This window comes from Lolium rigidum, chromosome 1 (genome assembly GCF_022539505.1).
Source record: "Lolium rigidum isolate FL_2022 chromosome 1, APGP_CSIRO_Lrig_0.1, whole genome shotgun sequence".
NCBI classification, from domain to species: Eukaryota; Viridiplantae; Streptophyta; class Magnoliopsida; order Poales; family Poaceae; genus Lolium; species Lolium rigidum.
In genome coordinates, this window is record NC_061508.1 from 174,022,255 (window position 1) to 174,045,840 (window position 23,586).

The window sequence follows — 23,586 nt, forward strand, 5'->3', positions numbered from 1 at the left end:
ATATACCAACTTAATATAGGAAGTACAAGAAAACCGACAAAGTCCAAATGTAGAAAAAACAAAATAATCCCGGCATCTACGAGGAAGTACGAGCAGTGATTCCGAGAAGTACAGGCGGAGACAACAGGAAGTACAAGCGGTAATTACATGAATTAAAAGTGTTCAAAGAAAATACTCCCACATAAGTTCACATAGTAAAAAACAATAATAATCCCATCACCGTAAAGAAGTTCATACGCTTGACAATGAGAAGTACAACCATTCGATACGAGAAATACACCCACTTAATATAGGAAGTACAAGAAACCCGACAAAGTCCAAATATAGAAAAAACAAAATAATCCCGTCATCTGTAAGGAAGTACGAGCAGTGATTCCGAGAAGTACGTGCAGAGACAACAGGAAGTACAAGCGGTAATTACATGAAGAAATACCCCCACATAAGTTCACATAGCAACGTTGTGATGTTCAAATATTCAAATTCTGGAAGTGCAGCATCTCTTAAATAGAATATAGGGACAATCTAAAATTATCATTTCAAAGCACATATGCTAGTTTTTTTTGTACAACACACTAGTATCAAAATATTCCCAGGAAGTACAACCACGAAGGCCAAGAAGTATAAGGACATGTCACGGGAAGTTCATAAGAGCGTGGTTGTGCTGAGCATTTTGTGTGGTCGTGGATCTCAAACGAACACCGTATGAGAAACTTATAGTCATTTTACTGAACACTTTCATGAAACAGCGCCGAGAAGTACAACCGCATTTCCCTAGAAGTGCAAGTTCGTGTCGAGGGAAGTTCAATGCTCTGGTTTTACGGGGCGGAAATCTATTGTGCAAATCTCATCGATTTGATCACCAACCACTTCGATAATTGTCACCAACAGCTTTATATGGTAGATTATATGTCTAATTTCATTATCTACAACATTTTACAACAAATAAATGGATCTAATCCATCAAATTCAAACCGTTATCCCACAAAATATACCGGAAACATGATTTTAAAACTTCTAAAATTACTTTCAAATCGTTTAGAGTTGGCAAAAACGGTAGATACGAAAAAGATGCGCCATTTTGAAACCTTTCCAACAGTATATCATTTACATTGTTTAAATATACCGCATGAAAATCACGGGGAAAATCATTCGGTGCCCGTCACATAAAAAAGGCGGACAGTAATTCGTGTTATTCTATTAAATTGTAAGGAATTAGAGAAAACAATTGGAATAAGAAAGTTGCGCCTAGTTCATAGCTTTCCAACGCCATATCATTTGCATCATTCCGATATACGGTTGAAACAAATCATCCAAATTACTCTCCGCTCGTTTTTTCAGTACGTCCGAATTTCGGTATTTTCAAAATTGTTCAAAAAATGTGAGGATTTTGAAAAAACATAAAACATGAAAAAGTTGCGAAATTTCATTATCTTTCCAACGGTATATCATTTGCACAGTTTCGATAAGCGATTCAAAAACCGATCTAAAAGTTCGTTTTCTGGCCATATAGAAGCGTTTTCGTATTTTCAAAATTAAATTTAAACCGTGCAAAATCTATGAAAAGTGTGAACATGAAAAGGTTGCGGTTTTTCATTATCTATCCAACTGTATATCATTTGCATAGTTCCGACAAATGGTTGGAAAACACAAAGTAGAATCAGTAGCTCTAAAGAAAATGGGAAGTTCAGGTAAGTTCGACAGAAAGTTGAACCCTGTTATCCGGGAAGTACAACCTTGTGTCCAGGGAAGTACAAGTCGGTGCTCGGAATATTATTCTGCAACCGGTTGCGGAATAGTGCTGTATATATATATATATATATATATATATATATATATATATATATATATATATATATATATATATATATATATGATAAATACTTCCTAACGACTGGGTGTACTTACATCCATGTTAATATACTATACCATACAAAAATATATCCACCTCCCAATTTCGACCATTTTCGAATACATGTGATGTCACTTGTAGGAAAAAGTTGTGTAGTACAGGGGGTCTTCCCATGCGTTTGGGGTAACCACCATCGGATGTGAGCGAGGTTGTATTGCGACATAAGTAACGACACAATTTTTAGCCTCAAATTTGGGTCTACATGCATATATATATATATATATATGCTCGTAAACGTAACCAAAAATGAACAAACAAAAATGTTCATTGCTGATCTCTAGCTAGTCATCATCTTAATTCGGTCAATATATATATAGAAAGGTTCATTAATTGTTCTCAATACCGGCATTTGTCCCTCGATCTCTTGGACACCACCACCGCATGCATGCATGCTCCATGATATCTGGACAAAGAGGAATGACCTCACCCCGCGGGTCTCTGCAGATGCATGCAAAGGAAAGTTCAAGGATGAGGTATAGTTCTTCTAGTGCATATATATATAATGCATCTAGGAAGTCTTATATGGTGGCCTCAAAACCTGGATTGAGAGATTCTGATAGTCAGAGAGAACTTTCTCTCTCTTATTTGGGTTTGTGGCCTTTTAGCTAGCCTTATGTTGCTAATCTCTCTATAGGAACAACATTTTGTACTTTATAGACTTTAAAATTTTAAAAAATATGCACAGTGGGGGAACCCACTAATGATCAGCATCAAAAACCCGATCAATTTTAGGGGTCACTTAATTATATATATAGAAAACTCATATTAATTTGTGATAAAAATAGGGCCTTTAATCGGATCGAAATTGGATTTCCTATTTATATGACCTAATTAATAATTAATATAACCAAAAACAAATTATCACTATATGTTGGCTTTAATAGCATGTGTATTACGAACGTTCGCCGGTGAGATCGTGATCATTATCCATTTAGCGCGTAGTAACCCTGACACTTCGCCAACAACTAGTGGCGGCACCTGACACTATATGAGGGTTGATAAGCCAGGCGGAAAAGGCATAATAAGCGCCAGACATGAGAGGGATTTTGCGCCGGGATGAAAGGAAGAAAGCAATCGTAATACTAGCGAGGACGATTGCACCAAGCAATAATGGCGGAGGTGACGAACATGTGTTTTAGGGCAAGGATATTTCTTCTATTTGTTGACTAAGGACAAACAATCCCACGTAGATTAAATCGGTCAATTTTATCAAAAAAGAGTAAAAATCCAGTCAACCATCATTAAACCGTTGCCAAGGACCAAAATTATATTTAATTAACTGTTTGAGGACAGACCAAGAATCACCAAATTCGGGCTAGACGTGACTAAATAGTTGCATGGTGGTATCAGCCCCGCCGCCTGCGAGGCTACGACCCATGGATCATTCACCATTCATTCTAGATCGGGCGTACCAGATAGCCTCAGATTTGAATGAAAAAACTAAAACTGGAAAAATTGAAAAAATTCAAGTAAATGGAAAATGCATGGATGAGTAGTTTTATGAAAGTTTCATCACATTTGAATCTATGGTTTATAAATGAATAGCTCTTTATGATTTTAGCTTTAAAAGTCATTTATTCCTAAACTATTGATCCAAATGGTACGAAAAATTCACATAATATACAACGAAACATTTTTGATTTTCTGTAATTTTTTCATTTTTTGTGAGTATTTTTTATTTTTTTAGCTCAAATATGAGTCAATATCGAACGTCCAATCGAGAACGAAGGGTGGATAACGTCCGTTTCATTCCCGCACCCGTGCTACACCACCCAGGCCACCCACAGGTTTTAAATGTCACTCGCTTTTCCTTCGAGACTCCATAGATTTCCCCTAGGTTCATTGTACAAGGCCGCTCCCTTTTCCTCCCAGACTCCATCGCTCATTTTTATTCTTGTTAATTATTTGCTGGTTTTACTTGTGCTAAACTGTTGTTCCACGTACTTTGATATGTACAGTTGCAGGGTGGTATCATGCCTGGCGCCGGCGACCGTCGGCGAGCTTCCCAGTAAACATTGCCAGAAGGAGAGCAACGCGGCTTCGCATTCAACCACGATCCGGCGATGGACGACACCGTGGAAATAAACTATAGGAATATGGAGATCATCGTGTACAACATCGCCGGAACGGTGCAGGTCTTGTGCTCCCACGACGGCTGCGGGGTCGTCGTCAGCTACCACGAGTCCATCAGCCACCAGATCGCGTTCCCGCACGGCCGGTGCACCTGCACGGAGTGGGGCTGCGACTTCGCCGCCCCGCCATCAGCGCTCATCGTCCACCTCACAGAGGCCCACTCGATTCAGGTGCACATGATAGAGTATGGCATGTCCAGAGAGTTCCGGGTGACCATGATGCGCCCGGGTTCGCCGTGCAGGCGTATCGTCATCCAAGGGGAGGACGGCTCAGTGTTCGTCATGAATATCGGCATGCATGGCTCAGCCCGTGTCGTGTCTTTGGTGCGTGTTAGTGTGCGCACATCCGCGTGGCCGCTGTACAGGGTGAAGATGTGGGTGTGTTGCCCGCCGCCGTCCTTAAAAGCGGACTGCAAGCGGGATGTCGTGAGGATGGCTACCTATGCTTCTAGCAGCGCGTCGTCGAGCGCTGTCCCGGTTGAGTAGCTTATGTCGTTCCTCGTGGTGTCGGGGCCATACCTCGTCGGTGATGGATCGTCCAAGCAGTTGCGTCTCTACATTCGCATATGCAAGCACATGTAGCTGTAGTTACTTTGATTAGTTGAAAAAAACTTTCAGTTTTCTACAAAGTACTCTACTAGTCCACTTTTATTTTTTTACTGAGTCTTGTTTACAATTTTGTTGTCTAGATGTTTCAGATATGTTCCAAACTGTTGTTACTACTCCTTCCTATCCATTATTTGCAACTAAAATGGATGTATCTACAATTTAAATCTTTACTATTATACGGCGATGCGACTTCTAAACCACCAAACCGGTTCGTCGCGAGATGGATGGAAAATAAACTTACATCGAGCTGCCTTAGATTAACCGCTGGCGGATCCGAGCGTTATACTGTTCCGCGTGCTAGGGCCCAAGAGACATCATGGAAAACGCCCGACTACAATTCTAACTTGGCCTCGTGGTTAAAGTTTACACACATTAAATATTTGCAGATGGATTAGTCAGACGTCTATGCATCTTTCCGATCCCTCGGACGAACGAGTACAAAAGGCCAAATGAGTAAACGATGTACCATTGTTTCAGTTCATTTGATGTATACAAGGATTTGTTTGCATACTTGTGTTCAATTACATGGCGGTACTCCGATAAAAATCTAATTCTTTTTTGCGTCAATTAATCTAGCCACGAAATTACTTTTCAGTTTATTTTATGTATACTTGTGTTCAATTAATACTAACATGGCGGCATTCCGATCAAAAAAATCTATTTTTTGTGTGTAAAAAAAGAAAGGAGAAAGTAAGAAAAGTACTTTACAGTTTATTTGGAAGTACAACAAAGATACGTCTCTATTGATTATTTTCATCCGATAAAAAATATACTCGGCTTCGATCCAAATTAAGTAACTCCATCTACATACATATGAGTAAAATGCGTCAGGTCCCTGCTCCAGCGGAGCGACGCAAAGTAACCGGGCCACCCTAAAACTACACGGCCGTACCTACTCGCCTTCGCGCGGCCTACCACGGCCGGGGTTACTCGCAGTCGCGCTGCCTACTATTGGACGCCGGAGGGGCCGGCACCATCGTCGAAGCGCGAGCGCTTCACGCACTCCGCGCGCCGCGCACGCCGGCGATCGGACACCTCGTCCTGCCGCCTGCGGCGTTCGAGGGCCTTGGCCAGAGAGGAGTCCCACGGGACTCTCCTGGCCAGAGAGGAGGCCGCCTTCGTCGCTGCCGCCTGGGCCGCCGCCTCCTCCTCCTGGCCCGCCTCCGCGTCCGCTGCCTGCAACGCCGCCATCTGGGTGTGGGAGCGGGCCCTGTCCCTAGCCGCCTCCGCCACCGCTTCGTCCCTAGTGGCGATGGCGTCCGCCAGCTCCCGGTTCTCCTGCTCGATCCGCGTGGGAGAAGTGCCGCTCCGCTAGAGCGAATCTAGGTCGGAGCACATGTAACCCCGAGCCATGGCGACCGCATAGTTGTGGGCTTCCTCCTGTGTTGCCCAAGCCTGATGGCGCAGGGCGTCCCCAGCTAGGGTCTCGAAGGACGCGAGCAGAACTTGTTGGTCGCCGGCGCACTCGAAGTGGCTGGGTAAGACGGCGTCGTCATCGGCGGCGATCTTGTGGATGACGGTGTCCGCGGGTGGGGCCGCCGGAGGGGCCGCCATCGCCGCCCGCGCTTCCACGAGCTCCGCCCTGGCGTCGGCGATTTGCGCCATGTCCGCCGCGAGGTGCTCACACCCTTGCGCGCTCTGCCGCCTCCGCCTTCGCCGCCTCCGCCGCCTCCAGGTCCAGCTGCTCGGCCTGAAACGCGTCGGCGACTAGCTGCTCGTCCTCTGGTTGGGATTGGTGGCACATCTGAACAACCTGATCCCAGCTAAGGTTGTGCTCGGCATGGATGGATGCTAGGGTTTAGCTTGAGGTGTGCCCGTCACCCCCGCCGGTGTCCACCATATATAGCCACGGCGGGGCGGGAAACGGCGTTGCCTCGCCGGTCGTTTCCCGGCGCGCGCGATACACTGGTGAAACTTGCCAATGTGTTGGGCAAGCGCGGGACCGGCATCGCACGGGGATAGGTAATAGCCGACGGCAGGCCTCGATGGGACGTTAAACCTCCATTAACGACCATGAGGCTAGCTTAGCTAAAAAATGCGTCCGCACCGCACGCAAACGATCGCCCTAGGCCGCATGGCGTCTGCGGGCCGATGCAAATGGACACAACCGAATATTTTGGATGTCCGAAATGCGACGGCCTGTTGGAGATACCCTGACTAGATACATCCATATGTACATAAGGTGAAGTCAATTAATTTTAATCGAAGATAGTACTTGTTTTCATAAAAATATTGCCTCGACGTTTGGTCTCCCGTAGCAACGCACGGATATTATGCTAGTGTGTCTAGATACATGTTTATTAGTGTCAAGTAATATGATTCGGAGCGAGTAATAATTCAACCTGGAAATGACTGCTCCCACTCTACTCCCTCCATAGTTCATACCGCTTTACAGGGTATCACATTTCAATAAAAAAACTTGAACTACTAATTCGGTCAACAAAATATGATGTATATACCACAAAAAATATTCTATTTAAAACTTCTTTTGAATATGAATCCAATGGTATAATTTTGTGGCATGTATCTTATATTTTGTTGACCAAATTTTTAGTCAAATGGGGGTAGCAAAGAGAAGGAGACGGGGTGGACCGAAGGACCCGCATATTGCGAACCCACCTATCAAAATTGTCCAAAAATTCGAGGATCCTAAATTGGCGCGCACGGGAATTTTGAATAACCAAAATGTCCCCTAGTTTTTTGGATATTAGGCAAACGAGAAATCTCCTTTATACCCGTTGGTTTTATTAACTGTTACGCATGAACACAGCGAATGCGCAAGGGTATTCAAGGAACTGCATACAAAATGTCGTCACAACAAGCACTTCATCATCCTATTCACCGTACACATCCAGTTTTCCCCAATTCGACGAACCCTAGACCTGCCTCTGGTCACATCCACCACCACCGTACTTCATCATCATATTCACCGGACACATCGCCCTGATGTTCCGGTCACCTTGTTAGCGGCATCATGGCTGTAAGTAGTAGGATCCTATAGGTTAAGTTGATCTGTTTAGATCATTAACACGGTTGCTTAGAAAGTGTCTTAATGTAGATGTAGCTTTGTTGGTAGAGACCACACATTTCTGAATTACGATGACATGAACTTTGATTTGGGCTCTGCTTTGTTCTCTCTGGGAAGAGATCGTTTGGCTGATGATGTCTGAGGCCAAGTAAATTATCCTTGGTCGATCAGGTTGAAGCCCGAAGGTCCTTTGTAGCTCATTATTTCCGATGAGTATGAACACGCGGGTACAAGTAGTATTGGTATTCACGGGGATAGGTGTAACCAGAGTGTGATTTGATCGGTTCTACCTATCCCCATGATCCCCATTGCAATTCCGCTATTATTGTATCATGCTCTTGTGAAGCTGCTTGCTTTAGTGCCTTCTGTTCATACTACAGGTTTTGGTGCTTGCCTGTGAGGCCTCAATCCCTATAGATTGCACTTTGGCTGATGATTAGGCTACCAGCGAGTGTTGAAAAGACGAATACTATTAATTGTTTTTAGAAGAAAAGGGCAAAGCCCCAGTTCCATTTCTGAAACCAAGTCTTACTGCATCCAGTTTTTTACTACTTAATATTATTGGACCTTCTATCTCTTCCATTTCTGAAACCAAGTCTTACTGCATTCAGTTTTCCGAAACCAACTCTAATTCTAACACTTTTTATGTTGCTCAATTAATAGTATTGGGCCTTCTATCTCTTCATTGTACTGATGATACTGTGCTTGCAGTTGAGGATTTCCTCAATGTTTTTATGAGGTTCTATACATATTGTGCAGAATAAGTTCTTGACACATTTCTTATTGGTAGATCTATTCGCAGATTTATAGTTGTTTGCAAACGAAAATTAATTTCCACCGTGCTCTTTTGATTGATACATGTTGTTATTCTTACTAGGGAACTAATCAGACACCTCCAGATGTGAACACGCTCAAGCCAGGCCCAGAAAGATCATTGTCAGTCCTAGCGCCCTTTGTTAGACGTATATATATTAGGCCCAGTGGAGGCTTAGCATTTGGATCAGTTGATGGATACGCAGCAAGTAACAGAAGAATTGTGGGTGAAATCACCCAAATGTTTGCTAGCGAATTGCCTCTTCGTCCAAATTTAAAGAGATACAAGAAAGGCATCGGGCTCCTCTCAGAATACTGCACCAGAGGTACGGTAAGTTCTTATTACCTCCATTTTCCTCCATCTATGTCTATATAAAGCTTTTAATTTTCAGAGATTGGCATTCTTATGCATGTTATCTCATGTCATTAGGCAAGTGTTTATGTAGAAAAAAATCGTCCGCCAGTACAAGTAGCCTCTAGAATGTCACTTCAAAGAGCCCTTCTACTACGTCGGTACCAACTCAGAAGACAACGGTTTAATGAACATCTGCCCAGTGAAAATCCCATCAGGTCGATCAACACTGTTGACTAGAACGCACATGTGCAGCACTGGAATGCATCTCATGGTCAGCTACAATCAGTCCTTCCAGCCAGTGGAACCGTTATTCCTGAAGGTGGTACTACCCTGCCGAAGGAAAGCCCTATCCGCTCTATGAGCAATGCTGAGTGGAACAAACTCTTGGAGCACTGGAGTTTATCCCCAGAGGATGGTCAGCTACTTTATGGCCTTGCAGCTGCTGGTAACTCTAATCCTAAAAGTGGTACCGCCATGCCAAAAGTAAGCCCCACCAGCTCGATTAGCAATGCTGATTGGATCAGACTTGTACAGCAATGGAAGGTATCCCATGGTCATCTACTCTCTAATCTTCTAGCTGGTGGAATCTTCAATCCTTAAGCTGGTACCGCCATGTCAAAATGTGTTGAAGCGTGTATAGTGCTCACGACAAGCTACCCTTTGTCTTAAGTAGTTAACATGTTATTTAATGGTGTGAAGGTAATTGGTAGTCTTTTGGTGGTGATCTTATCTTAGTTAAGTTTTCATACAATTGAATTGATCTTACAGGTGAATTGATCTTACTGGTAATTATGTTGTGTGTTTTCAATTGAGAAAGGAATACCATCAGGCTTGAAAAGCGGTGATAACAATAGTTTTATGTCTTCGTGGAAAAAAAAATCAAAAAAGGGGAATCTCTAGTCTCTGCATCATTTGCAAAGATGCATGCATGGTCTGATTTGGATGGCTGCCATGCACACCATCTGCACTATGGAAGCCCGCAAGGATTTTATTTTTGGATAGAGAAGTGTGGAGAAATACATTCTCCAAACTCCAACGTGAATTTTATACTGTATTTTATACTTGTAGATGGCAACCGAACAAATACTGTGTCCATACAGGTTTAAATAGTAATACACACGTGCAGAAAAACTTTGAACATTAATTTGGTCAACAAAATATGCGATATACAGAGCTTTTTTCTTAATTCCTTTCCCAATTTCGGTTGAAAAAGCTCAGTTGCATGCGTTCCAACTTGCAACTCTTATGCACCAATCACGATACAGTCGGACCGCGGAGGACTCAACCGATAAATAACTCTTTAAATCTAAATCCATATAAGTTCGCCAATTTCGGTCGACATTGCCCACACGAGATAGTGTCGAAATTAATTACTGGCCGAGTTCAGAGGCTCCGGCACTCCGTCCAAAGACGTTGGAACCTGGAGGACGGCCGCGAGGTTGCCGTCGTTGACTTGCCCGCCGGCCCAAGGTATGGTGTTTAGGGGAGGGGGTATAAAGTAGCTAGCCAGCGCCGGGAGGATTGCATCGTCGGGGTGGGAGGTCTGGCCGAGCGGTGATACATCTCCGACGTATCGATAATTTCTTATGTTCCATGCCACATTATTGATGATATCTACATGTTATATGCACATTTTATGTCATATTTATGCGTTTTCTGGAACTAACCTATTGACGAGATGCCGAAAGGCCGATTCGTTGTTTTCTGCTGTTTTTGGTTTCGAAATCCTAGTAACGAAATATTCTCGGAATTGGACGAAATCAATGCCCGGGTTCCTATTTTGCCCGGAAGCATCCGGAACACCCGAGAGCCGCCGGAGGGGGCCACGGGGCCCCCAGATGATAGGGTGGCGCGGCCCAACCCCTGGCCGCGCGGCCCTATGGTGTCGTCGCCCCTTCGACCTTCTGACGCCGCCTCTTCGCCTATATAAAGGTCCCAGACCTAAAACCTCGATACGGAAAAGCCACGGTACGAGAAACCTTCCGGAGCCGCCGCCATCGCGAAGCCAAGATCCGGGGGACAGGAGTCTCCGTTCCGGCACGCCGCCGGGACGGGGAAGTGCCCCGGAAGGCTCCTCCATCGACACCACCGCCATCTCCATCAACGCTGCTGTCTCCCATGAGGAGGGAGTAGTTCTCCATCGAGGCTCGGGGCTGTACCGGTAGCTATGTGGTTCATCTCTCTCCTATGTACTTCAATACAATAATCTCATGAGCTGCTTTACATGATTGAGATCCATATGATGAGCTTTGTATCGCTACTAGTTGTGTGCTACTCATGTGATGTTATTAAAGTAGTCTATTCCTCCTGGATGGTGTAAAGGTGACTAGTGTGTGCACCGTGTGGTTCTTGTCGTAGGCTATGATCATGATCTCTTGTAGATTGTGGAGTTAATTATCATTATGATAGTATTGATGTGATCTATTCCTCCTTCATAGTGTAATGTGGACAGTGTGTGTGCTATGTTAGTTCTTGGTTTATTTTGCAAGATTATTTAAATATGAACATCGAATGTTGTGGAGCTTGTTAACTTCGGCATTGAGGTGCTCTTGTAGCCCTACACAATGACTGGTGTTTGTCATCCAACAAAAGAGTGTATGTAGCACATATGAGAAAGAGTTATTTATTATGCGATCAATGTTGGGAGTGTCCACTAGTGAAAGTGTAATCCCTAGGCCTTGTTCCTAAATACTGCTATCACTGCTTGTTTACTGTTTTACTGTGTTACTACTGCTGCGTTACTACTGCTCATACTTATTCATACCACCTGTATTTCACTATCTCTTCGCCAAACTAGTGCACCTATTAGGTGTGTTGGGGACACAAGAGACTTCTTGCTTTGTTGTTGCAGGGTTGCATGAGAGGGATATCTTTGACCTCTTCCTCCCTGAGTTCGATAAACCTTGGGTGATCCACTTAAGGGAAACTTGCTGCTGTTCTACAAACCTCTGCTCTTGGAGGCCCAACACTATCTACAAGAATAGAAGCACCCATAGACATCAAGCTATTTTCACGGCGCCGTTGCCGGGGAGGAAAGGTAAAAGGTACTCACACTCCGGATCTCGGCTACTAAGCTATTTTCGCCGTTGTAAGTACTCGAAGCTATTTCCTTTAGATCCTGCAATTGCATCTTTTTGTTTCTTGTTTACACTAGTTTGGCATAATGGACGACAATGAGCTTCTTATTCTATTTCCTGATTTAAGACATGGATGGTTTGATGCGAAAATTAAAAAACCTATGGAATCTTATTTGCATGCTTGGTAGTAATATTAGTATGAACGCTTTGAACACCATTGTTGATAATGATATAGAAAGTTCTAAGCTTGGGGAAGCTGGTTTTCATGATCTTTTTAGTCCCCCAAGCATTGAGGAGAAAATTTACTTTGATGATACTTTGCCTCCTATTTATGTTGATTATAATGATATTGGTCTTTTATTACCGCCTGTTATGGAGGATAAATTTAATTATGATGATACTATACCTCCTATATTTGATGATGAGAATAATAATGATAGCTACTTTGTTGAATTTGCTCCCACTACAACTAATAAAATTGATTATGCTTATGTGGAGAGTAATTATTTTATGCATGAGACTCATGATAAGAATGCTTTATGTGATAGTTATATTGTTGAGTTTGCTCATGTTGCTACTGAAAGTTATTATGAGAGAGGAAAATATGGTTGTAGAAATTTTCATGTTACTAAAATGCCTCTCTATGTGCTGAAATTTTTGAAGCTATACCTGTTCTATCTTCCTATGCTTGTTACTTTGCTCTTCATGAACTTGTTTATTTACAAGATTCCTATGCATAGGAAGCATGTTAGACTTAAATTTGTTTTTAATTTGCTTCTTGATGCTCTCTTTTGCTTCAAATACTATCTCTTGCGAGTGCATCATTAAAACTGCTGAGCCCATCTTAATGGCTATAAAGAAAGAACTTCTTGGGAGATAACCCATGTGTTTATTTTGCTACAGTAATTTTGTTTTTTATTTTGAGTCTTGGAAGTTGTTACTACTGTAGCAACCTCTCCTTATCTTAGTTTTGTTGCATTGTTGTGCCAAGTAAAGTCTTTGATAGAAAGGTTGATACTAGATTTGGATTACTGCGCAGAAACAGATTTCTTTACTGTCACGAATCTGGGCCTAATTCTCTGTAGGTAACTCAGAAAATTAAGCCAATTTACGTGAGTGATCCTCAGATATGTACGCAACTTTCATTCAATTTGGGCATTTTCATTTGAGCAAGTCTGGTGCCTCAATAAAATCCATCTTTACGGACTTTTCTGTTTTGACAGATTCTGCCTTTTATTTCGCATTGCCTCTTTTGCTATGGTGGATGAATTTCTTTGTTCCATTAATGTCCAGTAGCTTTATGCAATATCCAGAAGTGTTAAAGATGATTGTGTCACCTCTGAACATGTTAATTTTTATTGTGCACTAACCCTCTAATGAGTTGTTTCGAGTTTGGTGTGGAGGAAGTTTTCAAGGGTCAAGAGAGGAGGATGATATACTATGATCAAGAAGAGTGAAAGCTCTAAGCTTGGGGATGCCCGGTGGTTCACCCCTGCATATTTCAAGAAGACTCAAGCGTCTAAGCTTGGGGATGCCCAAGGCATCCCCTTCTTCATCGACAACATTATCAGGTTCCTCCCCTGAAACTATATTTTTATTCGGTCACATCTTATGTACTTTACTTGGAGCGTCTGTGTGCTTTTGTTTTTGTTTTTGTTTGAATAAATGCTTGTGTGGGAGAGAGACACGCTCCGCTGGTTCGTATGAACACATGTGTTCTTAGCCTTTAATTTTCATGGCGAAGGTTGAAACTGCTTCGTTAATTGTTATATGGTTGGAAACGGAAAATGCTACATGTAGTAATTGGTAAAATGTCTTGGATAATGTGATACTTGGCAATTGTTGTGCTCATGTTTAAGCTCTTGCATCATATACTTTGCACCTATTAATGAATAAATACATAGAGCTTGCTAAATTTTGGTTTGCATATTTGGTCTCTCTAAAGTCTAGATAATTTCTAGTATTGAGTTTGAACAACAAGGAAGACAGTGTAGAGTCTTATAATGTTTTACAATGTGTCTTTTATGTGAGTTTTGCTGCACCGGTTCATCCTTGTGTTTGTTTCAAATAAACCTTGCTAGCCTAAACCTTGTATCGAGAGGGAATACTTCTCATGCATCCAAAATCCTTGAGGCAACCACTATGCCATTTGTGTCCACCATATCTACCTACTACATGGTATTTCTCCGCCATTCCAAAGTAAATTGCTTGAGTGCTACCTTTAAAATTCCATCATTCGCCTTTGCAATATATAGCTCATGGGACAAAATAGCCTAAAAACTATTGTGGTATTGAATATGTACTTATGCACTTTATCTCTTATTAAGTTGCTTGTTGTGCGATAACCATGTTCCTGGGGACGCCATCAACTCTTTGTTGAATATCATGTGAGTTGCTATGCATGTCCGTCTTGTCTGAAGTAAGAGAGATCTACCACCTTAATGGTTGGAGCATGCATATTGTTAGAGAAGAACATTGGGCCGCTAACTAAAGCCATGAATCATGGTGGAAGTTTCATTTTTGGACATATATCCTCAATCTCATATGAGAACACTAATTGTTGCTACATGCTTATGCATTAAAGAGGAGTCCATTATCTGTTGTCCATGTTGTCCCGGTATGGATGTCTAAGTTGAGAATAATCAAAAGCGAGAAATCCAAAATGCGAGCTTTCTCCTTAGACCTTTGTACAGGCGGCATGGAGGTACCCCTTTGTGACACTTGGTTAAAACATGTGTATTGCGATGATCCGGTAGTCCAAGCTAATTAGGACAAGGTGCGGGCACTATTGGTATACTATGCATGAGGCTTGCAACTTGTAAGATATAATTTACATAATACATGTGCTTTATTACTACAGTTGACAAAATTGTTTCATGTTTTCAAAATAAAAGCTCTAGCACAAATATAGCAATCGATGCTTTCCTCTTTGAAGGACCATTCTTCTGCTTTTATGTTGAGTCAGTTCACCTATCTCTCTCCACCTCAAGAAGCAAACACTTGTGTGAACTGTGCATTGATTCTTACATACTTGCATATTGCACTTGTTATATTACTTTGCATTGACAACTATCCATGAGATATACAAGTTGAAAACAACCGCTGAAACTTAATCTTCCTTTGTGTTGTTTCAATACCTTTACTTTGATTTATTGCTTTATGAGTTAACTCTTATGCAAGACTTATTGATGCTTGTCTATAAGTACTATTCATGAAAAGTCTTTGCTTTATGATTCATCTGTTTACTCATGTCATTACCATTGTTTTGATCGCTGCATTCATTACATATGCTTACAATAGTATGATCAAGGTTATGATGACATGTCACTCCATAAATTATCTTTGTTATCGTTTACCTGCTCGGGACGAGCAGGAACTAAGCTTGGGGATGCTGATACGTCTCCGACGTATCGATAATTTCTTATGTTCCATGCCACATTATTGATGATATCTACATGTTATATGCACATTTTATGTCATATTTATGCGTTTTACGGAACTAACCTATTGACGAGATGCCGAAAGGCCGGTTCTGTTGTTTTCTGTTGTTTTTGGTTTCGGAAATCCTAGTAACGAAATATTCTCGGAATTGGACGAAATCAACGCCCAGGTTCCTATTTTGCCCGGAAGCATCCAGAACACCCGAGAGCCGCCAGAGGGGGGCCACAGGGCCCCCAGATGATAGGGTGGTGCGGCCCACCCCCTGGCCGCGTGGCCCTATGGTGTCGTCGCCCCTTCGACCTTCTGACGCCGCCTCTTCGCCTATATAAAGGTCCCAGACCTAAAACCTCGATACGGAAAAGCCACGGTACGAGAAACCTTCCAGAGTCGCCGCCATCGCGAAGCCAAGATCTGGGGGATAGGAGTCTCTGTTCCGGCACGCCGCCGGGACGGGGAAGTGCCCCGGAAGGCTCCTCCATCGCACCACCACCGCCATCTCCATCAACGCTGCTGTCTCCCATGAGGAGGGAGTAGTTCTCCATCGAGGCTCGGGGCTGTACCGGTAGCTATGTGGTTCATCTCTCTCCTATGTACTTCAATACAATGATCTCATGAGCTGCTTTACAGGATTGAGATCCATATGATGAGCTTTGTATCGCTACTAGTTGTGTGCTACTCATGTGATGTTATTAAAGTAGTCTATTCCTCCTGCATGGTGTTGTTATCACCAGAATTTGACCGAGTCAGAGGTGGGCCGCGATCAAGATGGACTTGAAGAATATATATATAGAAGAAATACGTGAATCGGCCTTGTGTACCAAGTTTGGGCTAATTGCCCGTGTATCTGTAACATATTAGATTACGTGTCGGTTAGGAGTCAGAGTTTTACCCGTGCACGGTTAGGTGCACGCCTGAATTAGAAAGTCCCTTGGACTATAAATATGTATCTAGGGTTTATGGAATAGACAACAACCAACGTTCAACACAAACAAATCTCGGCGCATCGCCAACTCCTTCGTCTCGAGGGTTTCTCCGGTAAGCACCATGCTGCCTAGATCGCATCTTGCGATCTAGGCAGCACAAGCCTATCTCGTTGTTCATGCGTTGCTCGTGCTGAAGCCTTTTTGATGGCGAGCAACGTAGTTATCTTAGATACGTTAGGGTTAGCATTGTTCTTCGTATCATATGCTGTCGTAGTGCAACCCTTATACATCTAGCCGCCCTTACATCTATCCTAGGTGTAGGGGCGGCACCCGCTTGATCATAGTTTAGTAGATCCGATCCGTTACGGTTGCTCCTTGTTCTTCAAGGATTAGTTTAACATCCGCAATAGTTAGGCCTTACAAAGGGTTGGAGGATCCAGCGGCGTGTAGGGTGTAGTTTGCTAGCCCTAGACAGGATGTTCCGGGGATCAACCTCGTGTTGGTTTTTAGGCCCTGTCTAGGATCGGCTTACGATCACCGTATGCGAGCGCGAGGCCCAATCGTGAGTAGGATGATCCGATTATGCGGTGAAAACCCTAAATCGTCATAGATCGCATTAGCTTTATCTTGATCAAGCAGGACCACCATATATTCGGACACCTTGTACGAATCATGGGTGGATCGGCTCTTTGAGTCGATTCACAGGACAACCTGAGAGCCGATCGAAGCTCGTATTTAACGTTTACGTGTATGCCATGCAGGAAACTAAGCGAGGCATCATCCAACACCTTCCTGGCCAGGTATAGGTCAGGTGGCACGCCCTTGCGACAACATCGGACGTGTGACCGGGGAGGCTTTGCGGGCCGTCGCTCCGAGGGACCGGGGCCAGCCGCAGCCCTAGTTGTTCCCGGCTCTACTTGTGTTGCCGGTCGCTGCCCGCCGGTGGGTTTCGACCGCAACACATTCCGGCACGCCCGGTGGGACAATCTTCGACATCCACCGCATCGCCATCTACATCCGAGATGGCGGAAAGCACTCCGGTCAAGTACGAGGATCTGACTGACGAGCTCAAGAAGAAGCATGACGAGATCAAGGCAGTCCTCGAAGCCGAACTCATCGGCTCTTTCCACAGAACCCGCTCCCATGGCGTCAGGTGGAAGGGGTTCTCACCAAAAGGCGCACTCGATGGAGTGGACCTGTCCGCCCCGTCAGAAGAACGCACCAGGTCGCTGCGTCAGGAGATCAACTACATGGTGGCTCATTCGCCGCACCGCCACTCGAGAGCCCGGTAAACACTTTGGAGCGTGTCGCTCGCGCGTGGTCCAGGAAATCATGAGCCATCGGTATTCTCCGTCGGGACCAGCTCGGGTACTTACAAAGGAGAGATGCCACTCCGGTCCCATCCTCCGCTGCCGTTCGCATGGGCAGCACCGGAAGTGCCGAACTCATCGGCATACGTCGTCTACAAGATTGGTGGTGATCCCGGTGACTACCAATTCCTACCCGAGGCACCCAAGGAGATCCCGCACGGATACGCGTGCGCATACGTACTGGACCGCGTGCACTGGGCACTCTCGAACTAGGTTGCAACAGCGGGGGCCTCCGGAACGGCGGGGAGGAACGTCGGGGGCAGATCTTGAGAAGGAACTGTGGCTAGCTAAGTACGCCACTCCGACAAACCTCCAGAGCCCAGCTCTTGCAGTTGGCTCAGAACCGGAAAAGCAAGCATGGCTGGCTAAGTATGCCACCCCGGCGAATCTTCAGGGTTCGACACCTTCAGCCATCACCGCGGATCAGATTTGTACAATTCTGAAAGATCAGTTCGGCATGATGCCGAAAAGGAAGACGTTCGGCTACACCAAGACGTACCCCAACGAGTACGAATTGATCCCGCTACCACCTAAATATCGGCTCCCGGACTTCACAAAGTTTAGTATCAGATGGTTCCAGCTCCATCGAGCATGTGAGCCGATATTTGGCACAGCTGGGCACGATCTCAGCATCAGACGAGTTGCGTGTGAGGTTCTTCGCACAGTCCCTCACGGGATCGGCTTTCGGGTGGTACACATCGCTGCCACCGAACTCCATCCGGACTTGGAAGCGAGTTGGAAGAGCGAGTTCCATGAGCGGTATCACTCGGAGGCTTCCGAGGCTGGCATCGCCGATCTAGCACAAGTACGACGAAGCGCGGGGAGACGGTGTCGGAATACATCCGGCGCTTCAGGACCATTAGGAACCGATGCTATTCGGTTCATGTAAGTGAAAAGAAGCGATCGAGTTGGCGGTGGTGGGTCTCTCATCATCGATCAAAGACGTGGCCTCCCAAGCGGACTACCCTTCATTGGCGCACATGGTGCGAAGGCGTCGGCATATGAACAGCGCCACCCAGATGTTTACCAGGACAAATTCAAGCGCGCGGTGGCCCTGGTTGAGGTAGGCGAGGATGAAGGTGCTGCGGGAGATCGAGAGGTAGCAGTGGCTGAATGGACTCGAGCGGCAGACCCCATGTCCTGCAAATGGGTGAAGCCACAAGGCCCTCCAAAAGGGTTCGACTTCGACGTGACCAAAACTGAGCAGATTTTCGATCTCTTACTCACGGAGAAGCACATAAAGGTACCCGAAGGCCACAAGATCCCCACGGTGCAGGAGCTGAACGGAAAGCCATACTGCAAGTGGCATAACACGTTCACCCACACCACTAACGACTGCAGGGTGTGGCGGCAGCAGATCCAAATGGCGATAGAAAATGGACGGCTAATTTTCAACCAGTACGCCATGAAGGTCGACACACACCCCTTCCCCGCCGTTAACATGGTGGAGTCTACTTACCATGGAGGGTGCCAGCCAGATTTCTCGTGCAATATCAACATGGTGGGACCTGGGCACCACTTTGGTAAGGACGGAGATGAGGGCAGCTGCTCTCATAGCAAAGACACAGAGGAAGCCGCTCCACGCGATCGGCTCCGCCAAGACGGCAAGCGCTACATCACAGAGGGAGAAGTGAAAAACATAAGATATGAGCGACCTCTCTCTGCTCACATCCTCAACAAGTATGTGAGTCAGTATGACCAACGCCGGCGATACAACGACGATGATGAAGAAGATCGTCTGGCTAGGGACGACAGGAGACGTCGTCGGCATGATCACGACGAGGAGCGATACGAGCGCCACGCCAAGGAAAAGTGGAGGGAGCAAGACGACGTGGATAGGCACTCGGGACTGCCCCTTCTTCGGACACTGCTGGGATTCGGGAATGAGCCGATTGCCAACAATCGGCAACCGCCCGGAATGCAAACGGAAGAAGAAGGATGCGGCTAACGTGTCCGTGTTCAAACGTCTAGGGCCTCTCCCGCCTCGGAACGGGCATGCCGAGTCCGCTCGGGTGGAATATCTCGAGGAACTAGAGGACGATGATGAAGAAGACAAGTATCATCGGCCAAGGTGGTGCCCCGATGGGCTCGGCCGTTCCCAAAAACGAAGGGTTCAGCGTCTGCGTGGGTTGGAAGAAGGCTGAAAGATTATACATGCACACGTTGAGGAAGGCACGGCCTGATCCGGCCGCCAAAATTCAGCGAACCCTGGACGAAGAAGGTCGGCCACAAAGAAAAGAGTGGCGCCCCAAGCAAAGGAAAGCCGATGATGAGACATCGGCTGGCACAAACATGGTCCTCGTCCTCCCAACGGAGTTTACTGCTCAAGGATTAAACGATGCACTCAAGGTGGACGACGGCAAGCGCATCGACATGACAGAGGATGAAGTTAGGCTGGTCGTATCCACTGGCCTAACCATGTAGCTGGAGCAAATCAATGAGCAAACGTGGCGAGGCTGATCCTTGTGATCGGCCCCAAAAAATTTATGGAGGAACATTACAAAACCTTCATCGAGCAAGAAACGTGGAGGCCGATTCCAGCAATCGGCCAAAATTATCCTCACCTTCCATTCTGCTTGGGTTCCACATTTGATCCAACAGGGAATACCTAAAGAGCCGATACCATCAATTCTCTTGACAGAATCGGCTCGGGGGGCACCTAGGTGGATAAAACACGAGGATATGAAGAAGGAGTATCTTTCAAACGCCCAGCAGCCCAAGATATTCTTTGATGATGGGTATTGAAGTATGGGGGCCGATACATGAATCGGTCGTAAAAAAAAATCGAAATTTTTTAAGCACAGCCGATGCAGCAGACATCGACTTAAGGATAGAAAGCCGATGCATGGCCATCGACTCAAGAGGTGACTCGATGGAGCAGGAAGTGGGCCACGAAGAGAGACTCGATGGACCAATGCCAATGCCAAGAGCAGCATGGAGTAGACTGAAGAAGCTCGGGGGGCAGCTCACCCTGAAGGTCCTCTGCTCCGGGGAGCCGATTGTGTTGAAATCGGCTGGCTCTGCGTTACGACGTAAGGCCAATGGCGGCACATTTGGCTGATCCATTACCGTTCTCACCTTGACTGGGACTCGGGGGGCAGCTGGCCTGGTGGATGCTCTGTTTTTGAAAGTCGATTGGGTGGCCATCGGCTAGTCCTGCGCCGCGATTTTCGTCAAGGGTGGTGATCCGGCGGAACTCGAATTCATTGTTCGAAAGGACGAAGGATAGTTCATGAAGGCTTGATGCGCTGACATCGGCTTTTTGAGTTTTGACCAAGATTGCAGTCACCCCGTGGTCGAAGGAAGGAAGGGCGGATTATGAGAGACCGATGCGTTGCCATCGGCTCATTGAGAATCGGTTTAAAAGAAATCGGCAAAGTCGAATTGGGGAAACTTCTTCATTCATAAACAGAATTTCTTACAAAGAAAGAGCCGATTGCTCAAAGAAGGAAGAACAAAAGAAGGGTCTATTGACCAATCTACTACTGCTAGGCCTACACTAGTAGATCCTAATCTACGGGCCATCACTGCCTTCGTCGTCATCCTCGGAACTCTCATCGGCACTGCTGCCGATGGGCTCCTCGTCGCTACTCCCGTAGCCCTCTACGGGAGCTTCATCCCCGTCTTCATCGTCGCTGCCGTCGTCGTCCCACCACATGCGGAGGCGTTTCGCCGGCGGGTAGCCCTCGAGGGAGTCGTCGTCGTCGTCGTCTTCCTCTTCCTCTTCTTCAGAGGTGGGGCAGCCGTCCCAGGGGAACCGGTCGTCCTCGCTTTCCGACTCCAGTTCCCCGACGGCAAGGAACCGAAGATCTTCATCCCCGCTGGTCGGGGACTCGGTCGTCTTTGGACCAGATGGAGGAGGCGTGGTCTTCTAGGTCCCATTCTTCTGGGGCGCGGATGTCCGGCGGCGTCTCGCGGGAGGAGGAGGACCCGTAGGAAAGCTCGGAGGAGGAGGAGGAGGAAGAAGACATGGTGGCACAGGAGGATTTTTGGGTGCTAATGCGAGGAGGACGAAGGAGGAGCGAGCTGTTTAGAACGGTTAAATAAAAGGGATATGAGGGAGATTCAATGCCACAGCAGTTTCCGAGGAGATGATGCCCAACAGGAAAATTTTGCGGCCACGTGGAGAAGTGGAAGGGGCAAGGCATCATGATGAGGATTCTGCGGCGGTTTCTGCTCTGCCACGACATGACCCGACGAAAGAAAAGCGTAATGATTTTGGAAATGTCATTTCCAAAACCAGGGGGGCATGTGTTATCACCAGAATTTGACCGAGTCAGTGTCGTGGTAGCGTCACGGCATGTGCCATAGGGTGGCTAATCGAAGGTGGTTCCTGAGAGATCTCACGGCGGTATCCGGAAGCGGGTATGGGCACAAGCGACACGGCGACGTACCCAGGTTCGAGGCCCTCCGATGGAGGTAAAACCTCTACTCCTGCTAGAGTGTATATGATATCACACAGTACAATGGTGCTCCTAGAGCTGTGTCCGGCTGCTCCTGGGAGGCTAAGGGAGACGATGGTCTCTCTCACAGGGCAGTGCTAAGGGTGGAATGGAGTGAGAATGATTGATCCCCCACACGAGAGGGGGTAGTGCGGCTTATATAGGCACCGGCACTTTACATATAAGACCCTATAGTCTACTGGCCGGCTTGGCCGGCTCCGGCTTCCGCTCCTTCCCGAGGCAGTGACGTCGGGAGCCGTTGAGGCGTAGTGGCCTGTCCCATCCGGCTGCCCAGGTCAGCGGTATGGAGAGGAGATGTCCCTGTCGCCGTCAGCCACTGTAGCCAGTACGGATCGTCGTTAGCCATGATGGCCTGTCCGGCGCGTGGCACTATTGCTCCACAGTGCCCCGCGCTTTACGGAAGATGAAGTCAGCGTGGACTTTGGGAACCCGGATCACCAACCCGGTTCCTTCCAGTGCAAGACTCGCCAGCCTCGAGTCGGTCCGAGGTACTGGACCCCCGGTCGGATATGGCTTGTAGAAGCCGGCCCGGCTACGGCATTGCCGGTCGTAGCCGAGGCCGACTAGGACCTAGAGCCGGCCGGCTTCCGAACCAGCCGGCCACGGCGCCAGCCGGCTGCTCCTCAGCCGGCCTTTGCCGCGAGCCGGCCAGTGGCCAGCCGGCTGCTCCGCGTCCATTGCCCTACCCGGGGTCTTCCCCCCGACAGTCAGAGGTGGGCCGCGATCAAGATGGACTTGAAGAATATATATATAGAAGAAATACGTGAATCGGCCTCGTGTACCAAGTTTGGGCTAATTGCCCGTGTATCTGTAACATATTAGATTACGTGTCGGTTAGGAGTCAGAGTTTTACCCGTGCACGGTTAGGTGCACGCCTGAATTAGAAAGTCCCTTGGACTATAAATATGTATCTAGGGTTTATGGAATAGACAACAACCAACGTTCAACACAAACAAATCTCGGCGCATCGCCAACTCCTTCGTCTCGAGGGTTTCTCCGGTAAGCACCATGCTGCCTAGATCGCATCTTGCGATCTAGGCAGCACAAGCCTATCTCGTTGTTCATGCGTTGCTCGTGCTGAAGCCTTTTTGATGGCGAGCAACGTAGTTATCTTAGATACGTTAGGGTTAGCATTGTTCTTCGTATCATATGATGTCGTAGTGCAACCCTTATACATCTAGCCGCCCTTACATCTATCCTAGGTGTAGGGGCGGCACCCCGCTTGATCATAGTTTAGTAGATCCGATCCGTTACGGTTGCTCCTTGTTCTTCAAGGATTAGTTTAACATCCGCAATAGTTAGGCCTTACAAAGGGTTGGAGGATCCAGCGGCGTGTAGGGTGTAGTTTGCTAGCCCTAGACAGGATGTTCCGGGGATCAACCTCGTGTTGGTTTTTAGGCCCTGTCTAGGATCGGCTTACGATCACCGTATGCGAGCGCGAGGCCCAATCGTGAGTAGGATGATCC